We start from the raw sequence: 12094 nt of genomic DNA, 5'->3' as shown, positions 1-12094 counted from the left end.
GATGGTATCACGAGGCAGGGTTATTATAGGAGAGCTTTTGGAGAGAGAAGAAATTTGGGAGTTTACAATTATATAGATGGGATAAAGGAGACAGAAATCCCAGGAGACCTCAGGGATAGCCAAAAAGAGCAGAAACCATTGTAGAAGTGGGCTGCATGGAGCCCAGAAGACTGAGATTGTTTAGACAGCTCAAGGAACCAGATGTCTTCCCCCTACAGCTCACCCCGACCTCAGCATCTATATTCAGGTGCTCTGCCAATAAGCAGGCCTAGCTCCTCCCCTCCTGCTCCTCCTCTTCCTTCTGCTGACAATCACCATCTCACCCGGACTCCGAGTATCTTGCCCCTCTTCTCCTGGATTCTGCTTTCTCTAACTTCAACTCACATTAGGCCCATCAGGGCTCCTCCTGCCGTAAACTGATACACTCTCTGTGCTCTAGCATCCGATAGGGAAAAGCAGAGAATGCTAATAGAGAGCAGGATAAAACTCTATACCAGGGAGCAGCAAACCGCAGCCCATGGCCCAATCTGGCCTGCCATGTGCTTTTGTAAATAAAGTTTTATTGACACACAGCCAGGACCATTTGTTTACATACTATCTGTAGCTGCTTTTACACAACAGCAGAGTCGAATAGTTGCAGCAGAGACCACATGACCTGCAAACCTGTATTATTTACCATCTAGCTCCTTCCAGAAAAACTTTGCTGACCCCTGCCCTACACTATATGGCTTTTTCTGAACTTTAGCTCCAGACTCCCCGATACCAAGTTTTACAGTATGTTTAAACATTATAATACCTCAAAAAATATTAGCATTTGAGACATATGGAACCCTTCTAGGCCTTGTCAGATAGGACTAGGTAGATGGAGTGGTCTCTAAATTGGCTTTAGACATAGGGATATTTATATACAGAACCACAAAATATAAAGAAAAGTAAATCTTCCATTGGAATCTTTTTTCCCCTAGAATTTTTTTTAGGACTCTCACTTTAGAACACACAACACTTAGGTGCATCATGGAGTATTTTTCAGAAAGCTGAAGTGTTCCGGTGTCACCTGCCACCTCTGAGTCCTGCGAGGGTTCTGTCCCAGCCCATTCCAGACTAGTGAAGCTGATCCAATTTCTAAAGCTCCCCCCCAAAGAGCATTCCACAGCCTCCCTCCTTTCACCCCATTCCAGCATTTAAGCCCATCCTCTCCCTCATCCACCCCTACCCCCTCCCTGAGCACCTGTTGCTACAACAAAGAGAAGCTCAAGATGGAACTCTCTGAGCTTGTCCAGGTAATAAACTGAGGCCATTCAGAGGAGATCATGCCATTTTTTGGATTAGCTCTTTTCAATCATCAGGGAAAGCTCTGGTCGAGAGAGGCATTCAGAGAGCTACATGGATATACATGGATACATGTATATAAAAAGGTGATTATATCTAAATGAGAGATCTCTCACTAGGTGAAGTCCTCCAGCAGCTGACATGAGGCAACTTCAATGGCTAAAGTGCAGTGGGCAGGACTGGATTTGTGTGGCTCTGCAGCTCTCCTGCGGGGCAGATCTGGGGGCTGCCCTGCACTAGGGCTCTGCTGGGAGCTTTGTCAATTCAGCCCAAGCCATGAGCAACTCAGGCTACTCTCAGACTCTAAGAAGTCAGGTCCATATTGACGTCTCAAAGACCCAAAGATTTAAGGACTGTGCATGTAGCCCATGTGAATGAATGCTTACAGATTGGGGTTTGGCTCAGAGTTTCTATTTGCTTAGTTTTGTTATTCTAGAGCAGGGGCAGCAAACTTCTTCTGCAAAGGACTAGATGGGACTAGCCTATATTTGGGACTTTGCAGACGTACAGTGTCTGTCGCAGCTGCTCACTTCTGCCCTTGTAACACGAAAGCAGCCACAGACATCAACCAACGGGCATGGCCATATCCTGATAAGGCTTCATTTATTGACATGGAAATTTGAATTTTGTATCACTTTCACATGTTGTGAAATATTCCACTTTTGACTTTTTTCCCCAACCATTTAAACATGTAAAAGTCTTTCTCAGCCTATGGGCTGTACAACACAGGAGACAGGACAGTGTTGGCCTGTAAGGCATGGGTTGTGAACCCCAATTTTAGAGGATTCTGTTCAAAAGATAAAGAATTACAGGAAAGATGATCTGATTTAGCTCTATGAGGAGTCTGAATAACTTTCATATACATAGCACTTTAATGTTAAGAAAATGCATTTTTTTAACATCTTTATTGGAGCATAATTGCTTTACAATGGTGTGTTAGTTTCTGCTTTATAACAAAGTGAATCATTTATACATATACATATATCCCCATATCTCTTCCCTCTTGCGTCTCCCTCCCTCCCACCCTCCCTATCCCACCCCTCTAGGTGGTCACAAAGCACCGAGCTGATCTCCCTGTGCTATACAGCTGCTTCCCACTAGCTATCTATTTTACTTTTGGTAGTGTATATATGTCCATGCCACTCTCTCACTTTGTCACAGCTTACCCTTCCCTCTCCCCATATCCTCAAGTCCCTGCTCTAGTAGGTCTGTGTCTTTGTTCCCGTCTTGGTTCTTCATGACCATTTTTTTTTTTAGATTCCATATATATGTGTTACCATACGGTATTTGTTTTTCTCTTTCTGACTTTCTTCACTCTGTATGACAGACTCTAGGTCCATCCACCTCACTACAAATAACTCAATTTTGTTTCTTTTTATGGCTGAGTAATATTCCATTGTATATATGTGCCATATCTTCTTTATCCATTCATCTGTTGACGGACACTTAGGTTGCTTCCATGTCCCGGCTTTGTAAATAGAGCTGCAATGAACATTGTGGTACATGACTCTTTTTGAATTATGGTTTTCTCGGGGTATATGCTCAGTAGTGGAATTGCTGGGTCATATGGTAGTTCTATTTGTAGTTTTTTCAGGAACCTGCATACTGTTCTCCATAGTGGTTGTATCAATTTACATTCCCACCAACAGTGCAAGAGGGTTCCCTTTTCTCCACAGTCTCTCCAGCATTTATTGTTTCTAGATTTTTTGATGGTGGCCATTCTGACCGGTGTGAGATGATATCTCATTGTAGTTTTGATTTGCATTACTCTAATGATTAATGATGTTGAGCATTCTTTCATGTGTTTGTTGGCAATCTGTATATCTTCTTTGGAGAAATGTCTATTTCAGTCTTCTGCCCATTTTTGGATTGGGTTGTTTGGTTTTTTTGTTATTGAGCTGAATGAGTTGCTTATAAATTTTGGAGATTAATCCTTTGTCAGTTGCTTCATTTGCAAATATTTTCTCCCATTCTGAGGGTTGTCTTTTCATCTTGTTTATGGTTTCCTTTGATGTGCAAAAGTTTTTAAGTAAGAAAATGCTTCTTGATCTTATTCAATACCCAGTACAACACTGTGAATTAAGTATTATTATGCCGATGTCTAGAAGAGGAAATTGAGGGTCAGACCTGACATGACCAAGATCTCACAGTAAGTAGGAGGACCCAAGTTCAAACTCAATGTTCCACCTCCAAAGGCAGAGATTTTCTCACTACATCTATGGGACTTTAGATTGTTCAATGCAGTCGCGGAGTATTTACTAGGACTTTCAAGGCAGCGGGCAGGGGTGAGCACCTGGGCAAATGCACAGAGGCAGGAGAGTCAGGACCTCCTGGTTGCTCCCTGTTTTCCTGAAGGCCATGGGCACACAGGAAATCAAGAGCTAGCTTTCTCATCAGGAACAGGGTTGTCTTCCCAAGGAGGCAGACTGAGCCAAGTTCTGCGATGGGGTGTGATCACTCAGCCCCATCTCCATGGCTGCTTGGATCCATAAGCCTCCAGAAGGTCAGCTGGCTTCCCTGGAGATGCAGAGGTCAGCCCAAGGCCTTCCTGTGATGTCTGACCCCATGGAGTAGGCTCCCATTCACGTGCAATGATATCAGGCACTCCTGCCCCCAAACATTCTTCCACCTGGGAGTCACGGCCTGAGAGCACCCTTCAACTTCGTGTCATTTTTAAGGTTAAGTCCCTGGACGTAGGGTCCAGAGTGTGAGTTCTTATCTCCACTGTGGTGTCACACTGTGGTCTGACCACTGACGATTTACTTCCTATGTCCACACATCAGTTTTCATCTGTCAAATGGGATAGTAATGGCAACGTGGTGAGGAGTCAATGAAATGATGGTACCTGTGTAGTACCTGCTATGGGGGTGAACCCAACAGGTAGGACCTCCAAGAGGGGTCAGTTCTTTCTTCCCTTGGATCCCAGTCTCTATCTTTATGTCTTCTTTTCCATGCTGTTCTGCCTACCTGGGATGCCTTTCCTTCTACCTTCATCTCCCTGGGAAACCTTCCTTAACCTTCTATCCAATGTATACACACACCTTGAGGTAGTCACTCCCTCACTGAGCAATGTCATGGATTGAATTGTATCCCCCCTCCAAAAACAAAAAACTAAAAAAACTAAACAAAACAAAACGAAACCACAAGCTATATCCTAATCCCCGGTACTCAGAATGTGACCTTATTTGGAAATGTGATCTTTGCAGAAGCAATCAAGTCAAAATGAGGTCATTAAGGTGGGCTCTGATTCAGAATGACTGGGATTCTTTATAGAAAGGGGAAATTTAGACGCAGAGACAGACAGTTACAGAGGGAAGATGATGTGGAGACAAGGGAGAAGGTAGTCATGTGACTGGAGTGGTGTATCCATCTACAAGCCAAGGAACACCAAAGATTACTGGCAAACACCAAAATCTAGAAGAGACAAGGACTGATTCTCCTCTAGAGCCATCAGAGAGGGCATGACCCTACCAATACCTTGATTTCAGACTTCTGGCCTCCAGAATGGTGAGACTATAAATTTCTGGTTCTTAGTGAACGGCAGCCCGTTCACTAAGAAACAAATAGAGACAAACTCTGTATCTCATTTGATACTTTCCCTGTGGTGCTGAACTTTTATTTACATGCCCATCTCCTCTACTAGGTTGCTAGCTTATCTTTGTATCCCCAGGGTCTAGGCTTTGCTGGCTGGTCATCGATATTTGTTCCTTGAACTGAATTAAGATTCCTTTGCCCTGGACGCTGAATCTGTGTCACTGTGATTGTACGTGTGTAACTGCCTTGTTGGGAACCAAACCTGCCAACACCTTGATTTCAAACTTCTAGTCTCCAGTTTCAGGGGACAATAAATTTCTGTTGTGTAAGCCACCCAGTTTGTGGTCCTTTGTTATACCAACTACAAGCCAAATACCTTCACTCTAGATCAAAACTCCATGCCTTCATGGAGCTCACATTCTAGAAGGGAAGAACAGACAATAAAACAAATGAGCAACATGTGTAGAATATTGGACGACAATAAGTGCAATGGAGAAAAATAAAGCTAAGAAGGGGGTCGGAGGTGTAGGGGCATGGGGAGTGCTGAGATTTAAAATTGAATGGTCAGGGAAGGCTGCTCCAAAGAGGTTTGAGCAAAGGTCTGTAAAAGGTGAAGGATGACTACAGAGACATGTCCATGGACAGTGTGGTCCAAGCCAAGGAAACAGCACATGTATCAAGTACCTTTTGTATGCCACAGTGCTCAGCAGGGGGCCAGGCAGGATTGGGGGATGACTGGGAAAGCTGTCATGGTAGGAGGGTCATTTGACCATTGTTTCAAAGCCTTCAGAACCTCAAATATAGATGTTGACATCATCTCCCAATGAGATTATGCACAGACTCATGGCGATTGACTAAAAGAATTGAATGAAGATTCTTCTGTAGGAATACTTTTTTTTTAATAAATCTGTAACTTTCTTGTGAATAGTATGAGAGAATTCAAGACAAATAAGACACAAGCCCTGGCCTGGAGAGATGGGAGCTAGCTAGGAGAGGGGAGTATGTGAATAAAACATTTTAAAATGATGTTGTAAATGTCCTGATGGGAGCATAGGAGAGGTCTTTGGAGGGTTTTTTAACATTCAAAAAATTTTTTTAATTGTAAGGGAAACTTGAGGCAAAATTTTATACAGATGAGTGGTTTCCAGCTATAATTTGACATTAGTTACTTGGCCAGGCATGGATTTAAAACACTAATTCAATGGAATTCCCTGGCAGTCCAGTGGTCAGGACTCGGTGCTCTCACTGCCAGGGGCCTCGGTTCAGTCCCTGTTGGGGAACTAAGATCCCACAAGCCACTTGGCACAACGAAAAATAAATAAATAAATAAAACACTAATTCACCTGAAACGAACACAACATTTTAAATCAACTATACTACAATAAAATTTTTTAAAAAACCAAACCAAACAAAAACAAAGGAGACACTGGGGGTGGACAAGAGGGAAGAGTTTGGGTTGGGTGGGTACAGGCCTTCGATTTATTCAGATCAGAGCAGAACAAATGGATTGATTTAATAAAATAATAAGCTAAGATTCCATGCTCTTAAAAATAAATTAAATAAAATAAAACATTAAGTAATCTCTACTGGGTTCATGCCTCTCTAGCTGACAGGGTCTTCTCTAACCATGACCCTTTGGGGTCACCACCCTAAAATGTAAGTAGGGAATCCTTAGACAAAGAGAGATTCAAAGACCTGAAGATATTGCCTTCCTACACACCCTAGCTCCTGTTCCAGCATCTTCCAGCTCCTTCCTCTTGTTCTCTCATGAGAGTAGGTCCCCTCAATCTTGTCCAGCATCCTTGACCTGACTACCTGTGCTTTCTGCCCATAGCTTGGTCCCTCCTTTTACTGACAAAGTTTTCAAGCCACTCCCATCATATGTCCACTTCCTGACCACCATCTCTGCTCTGACTTACGCTACTTGCCTCCTTCTGTCTCCAGTCCCTGGGAAAAGCCTGTACCAAACCACCCAGCTTGGCATAAATGGGCTTGTTCAGTGCTAACTCTTCTTGCCCTGGTTGCTGTATGTGGCTTCATGGATCACCCCTTCCTCCTGAGATGTTTTCCTCCTTGACTTTCCAGACGACTCCCTACCCCAGTTCTTCTGTCTCAGACCTTTCTCACCATCTCCTTCTTTGGCTTTCTTCTTCCTCTTTCCCTTTAAACATGGGCATTCCCTGGAGTTCAGGCCCTTCTCAATCTACTCTCTTTCCCTTGAAAATATAACTCATGCTTATGGTTTCATCCCTCAGTTTCCTATCAATAGCTCCAAAATCTGTAGCTCCATCCCTTACCTGTTCAGACAAACCAACTCCCTCCCCCTGTCTCTGTTATTTCATGCTACCACTACCTCAAATTCAACATCTCTCAACCTGAACACAATTTCTTAGCCTCCAAATTGTTCCCTGTTCTGACTTCTTGACTCTCATTCATGGTAACATCACCCTCGTTCTCATCCTGACCTGAAACTTTGTAGAAACTTTTGACCCTTCACCTCTCCTAAGTTCCCCATATACAGTCAGTCGGCTGATTCTTCCTTCAACATTTCTCTCTCAATAGAATAAATGGCTATTGATTCTCATTGCCACTGTCCTCTCTCATCAGGACTATACAAATAGTCATCACATATGCCTTCTCCCACCTGCCATGGGACCTTCACACAGAGAACCTACTTCCTTCTCACTCTGCTTACTCTGCTTCTATCATCCTTCAGTTCTCAGCCTTAACATGCCATCCTTAAGGGAAACTTTCCTGCCCTCTCTGACTCTGTAAAATCCACACTCTGTTACATGAGCTCATAGCCCTCTCTTACCCTCCAGGACTTACACAGTTGAAATTTTTGGTATGATGAATTGATTAATGTCAGCCTCCTCCACCAAGCTGTCAGCTCCAGCAGGTTGGAATCAGGTCTCTTTTTCCTTGTCACTCTAACCCCGGCTTCTAGCCTGCTACCTAAGACAGAACAGACACTCTACAAATATTTGTTTTGAATGAATGGCTTTTCCCATGTCACTCTCTAGAGCAGATTGTATTTTGCAAAAATGGCCCCAACAAGATTTTTGGTTCCATATACTGTTCCTCCATCAAGAGATAGGCTCTACTTTCCTTCCCTTACTAATTGGTCAAGACTTTGCCACTGTCCTGATGGACAGAATCTGTGGAGAGATGCTGCATCACTTTCAAAGCTGTGTTAGAAAAGGTATTACAGCTACTTTCTGGCTCTCTTGGGATGCTAATCCTTAGAACGCAGCCTCCATGTTACAAGGCAGCCCAGCCTACATGGAGCGGCCTTGAGTACATGTTCTGGCAGACAGACACAACCAGGGACGTAGCCAACAGCCAGCATCAACTGCAGACATATGAGTAAACAAGACTTCAGATGATTCCAGCCCCAGCCATCAAGTCACCACCAATTTTCAGTCTTCTAGCTAAAGCCCGTCATTAGGAAGCAAGGACAGATGGTTTCTGCTGTGCCTAGTCCAAATCCCTGATACATCTCACTCTGTGAGCATAACAAATGGTTGTTTTATCCACTATGTTTGGGCATAATTTATTCCACTGTGATAGATAGCTAAACCACTCCCTTATCACACTTGCAGTACCTCCCATTGCCTCTGGGACACAGTGCGAGATCCTTGGCTTGGCCTTCAAGGCCCTCAACAAGCTGGTTCCAACCTCTTTGTCTCCATTTATTGCCCTCTGGAGGAAACTTCTACTCCTGTCAAACTGGTTTAGTCACTGCTTCACTAACGTTTTCTATTCTTTCTTCAGTCCCTTGGACCTCACCGTTGCCCATGACTGGGATGGCCTCACCAAGCAGCCCAGAAAAATTCTCTTCACCTCTCAAGGTTCAGCTGTCTGCAATTCCTCCCCACAGCCTCTAGGAACATCCCAGGTAAACAAGGCTCTCACTATCCCTGGAATTTAGAGCTTTCATTATCTTGCTCTATCATTTTCTAAAGGGAAAAACAAGATCCGTGATCTTAACAATTTTTTTAAATGATTTGTGCATTTACTTACAAGGAAAATTGTATAAAGAAATTGAAACTTAAATCCATTTATTCATATATTTAATGAATAGCTTTCCCTGAAAACTATAAGATTGAAACCTCACAGAGTAGATACGATTATTAGCCCCATTTTACAGAGGAGGAAACTGAGAATTAGAAAGATTGAGTAAATTGCCTATAGTCAAACATCTAATATTTGGTGGGACTAGGATTCAAACCTAGATCCTCTAAGCCAGATCTTAACCACTGCTTCCCTGGTAATAAAATATGTATTTCTTGTATTATGTTTTCATATTTCATGTTTTCCTTTTATAAATCAACTCTTTATTGCAAAAATTAATACATGCACATGAAAATATGATAATAAAAAATATCAAATAGCTTGAAAAGGTATGTAATATAAGAGTAGATCTCTCTTCAAATCCAGGCTCTATCCCCCTTCCCTAAAAGCAACCACTGCTGATGGTTCTTTTCTATATTTCCAGAAATGTATGTGCACATATAAGCATCCCTTTATTGTACAAAGGGAGTGTACTATTTACATCTTTTCCTTTGTAATGTCTCTTGACAAGTGTTCCAAGTCAAATATATGGAGATCTTTATATCCTTTTTCCTGGCTTCATAACATTCCATGGCAAGATCATACCATTGGTTATTCAACAAGCTCCTTGTTAATGATCTCATAGTAGACAGAGCTATTGAGAGAGAGAGAGAGAGAGAAAGGATTTTGGATGGAAAATTACAGTAAAACGAGAAGGGGCAGGGGAGACAAGCAGTACTAAAGGAGGAAATGCCTGATTCCCAGGCATATTGCAAAGAGAAAGAAAGCCTAGCTGGGGAATAGAAGTGAAAACAGAGGAGGTTCTGAATACATTGTGTAAAAGTGGGTCCAAGAAGAAGTGGCGGGGGGTCACCCCTGCAGGCCCAGGGAGATGAGAATTTTCCTTCTAACATCCTCTTTCTTGATGATTTCATCACCACTCCTTACGCTCTCCCCTTTGCCAACCCATCATTAAAAAAAAAAAATACCCCACCCAAAAGAAAACAAACATGTTACTATTTATTCATACAGGAAGGCCCACTGGACACAATAGACAGCAGCACCAGCCCTAATTAAATGAAATGGGGCAGGTGTAATTCAAACCACCTAGGGAAAATATAATCTGCCACCAAAACAAATTCCCACCGTTCAGACTACAGGGAGATCAGACCAGCCTCCCGCCCAGGTTCCCAAGCAGAAAGGCTGGACTCAGGGTAGCAAGACAAGAGAAGGTCGATTTCTCGCCAGCAGTCTCCTCCCTCGCCTCCTAGCTCCGTGCACCCCCAACCCCTCTCAGCTTGTTAACTGACAGATCAGAGCTGCTCCCTTTGTAGGCTGGATTGTTTAGCTAATTCACCCATGGAAAATGGTTCGGTTCAGATTCCAGGCTGAGGCAACCAGACACCCACTGTCAATCCAAGCTTGGGGATTGTATCTCTTTCGCTACTTCCAGACACATAAACTGCATCCCCCCTCCTCCCCACTCAGCTTTCCTCTCAGCCTGGAAGGAACTTCAGAGAGGCTCCAAGGTAGACCCTCCACTTAGAGCAGATCCAGACCTAAGAGATGGGGAGGGATTCTGGAGAAACTTTCAACTGGCATCTTAATTTAGACATGGACCCTGAGAGTCAGAAGCAAGCTTGACCTAAGGATGCTCCCTGGGTACCAGTGAAGAGCACGCAGCCAGATGAAAATCTGATTGCATTCTCCACATCCCCTCACCAGCTGCAGAGGGGCTCTGGAATTAGACCTGCCCTGACTCAAACCCCAACTGTACAACTAATTAACTATGCAAGTTTGGGTAAATTGCTTAATTTCTTTCTGCCTTTATCTTCTTATCTGTAAAATGGGAGAATAATCCCTCTCCTCCCTCCCTCATAGGATTATTGAAAAATTAAATGGGAAACCCATGTAAAGTTCTTGGCAATAGTAGGGGTTCCATAAGTGTGAGCTCGTTCCCTTCCCCCAGAAAAAGAGTCTTTACCTACCCACTTAGGCCTTGCTCTAGTCTTCCCTTCCAGGGTCCATTGTCGAAGTGGGTGACCTAATGAAGAGGGTGATTAATGGGCAGTAGACAGGCTCCCCACCTGTTCAAGAATGTCTCCACCACTCCCATGCCAGCGGTCTGAAACACACCACTCACGAGTCATTCTTATAGGCTTGGGAGGGCTTCAGGACCTGTTAGCTGCAGTGGCTATAAATCTTAGTCACTCTCATTTACAGAAGGGGGCAATTGTGCAGATAACCTGAAAAATGCAGCTCTGCCTTGCCATGGGGTTTCAAATGCATTGGGAACTCATGGTCCATCCCCAAAAGCCAAACCACACATGACTCTGATTCCATCCTTGCAGAGCTGGGGCAAAGCCAGGACGTGACCCCTCGGGGGCTAGAAATGCCTCTTCCCCCAGCCCTCAGCCCCGCCCAGCTCTTGTCCAGGTGGAGCCAGTCCCATTAGCTTGACCTTGCCACTGAGCTCCAGTTTCCAGCCATTTCATCACCTCCGAACCCTCTCCAAGTTCCCTGTGTCCCTCTCAAGCTGTCCGTCAGTCAACACTCATTACTGATCTCCAGCTCTGTTCAGATGACTGTACTCAGAGCTGGACGTGGGGTGGGAGCCAGAGTCTGGCCAGGGTGGACAGAGTATCCTGGGGCGATGACCTCATGGGCCCTTCCTCCACCGAGTATTTTTAGGCGCCACTTCCCTCCTTCTCTCACTCAGCTTCCATGGACTTCCAGTGCAATCCAGAACTCCCCAAAATCCCCAAAAGTGCTGCAACTCTTCTCATCATTTTCAAAAGCTTATGGGATAGAAACAATAAAAACCCCTTCATACAGGGCTTCCCTGGTGGCGCAGTGGTTGAGAATCCGCCTGCCGATGCGGGGGACGCGGGTTCATGCCCCGGTCCGGGAAGATCCCACGTGCCGCGGAGCGGCTGGGCCCGTGAGCCGTGGCCGCTGAGCTTGCGCGTCCGGAGCCTGTGCTCCGCGACGCGAGAGGCCACAACAGTGAGAGGCCCGCGTACCGCAAAAAAAAAAAAAAAAAAAAAAAAAAAATTTAAAAAACCCCTTCATACACTCAACTCCTGCTTTGAGGGACTGGTTCCTTTTCATCTCTACCCCACTTCTTTTCAGAAAATAAGGACTGACTCTTGTTCTCAAATATCCAGGAACTCAGAGC

The 12094-nt window shown here is 44.2% G+C and overlaps 1 long non-coding RNA gene across 1 annotated transcript in view; it reads left to right on the top strand.

The window, feature by feature from the left end:
• Positions 1 to 12094, top strand: part of LOC136793717 (uncharacterized) — a 45716-nt gene that overhangs the window by 16720 nt on the left and 16902 nt on the right. The window contains exon 2 of the long non-coding RNA XR_010839337.1: positions 8638 to 8761. This is a non-coding gene — a long non-coding RNA (uncharacterized lncRNA). The remainder of the gene's footprint in view (positions 1 to 8637; positions 8762 to 12094) is intronic.

The sequence above is a fragment of the Kogia breviceps genome, chromosome 2 (genome assembly GCF_026419965.1).
Source record: "Kogia breviceps isolate mKogBre1 chromosome 2, mKogBre1 haplotype 1, whole genome shotgun sequence".
Lineage (NCBI taxonomy): Eukaryota > Metazoa > Chordata > Mammalia > Artiodactyla > Physeteridae > Kogia > Kogia breviceps.
This window is presented reverse-complemented; position numbering and strand designations above follow the sequence as displayed.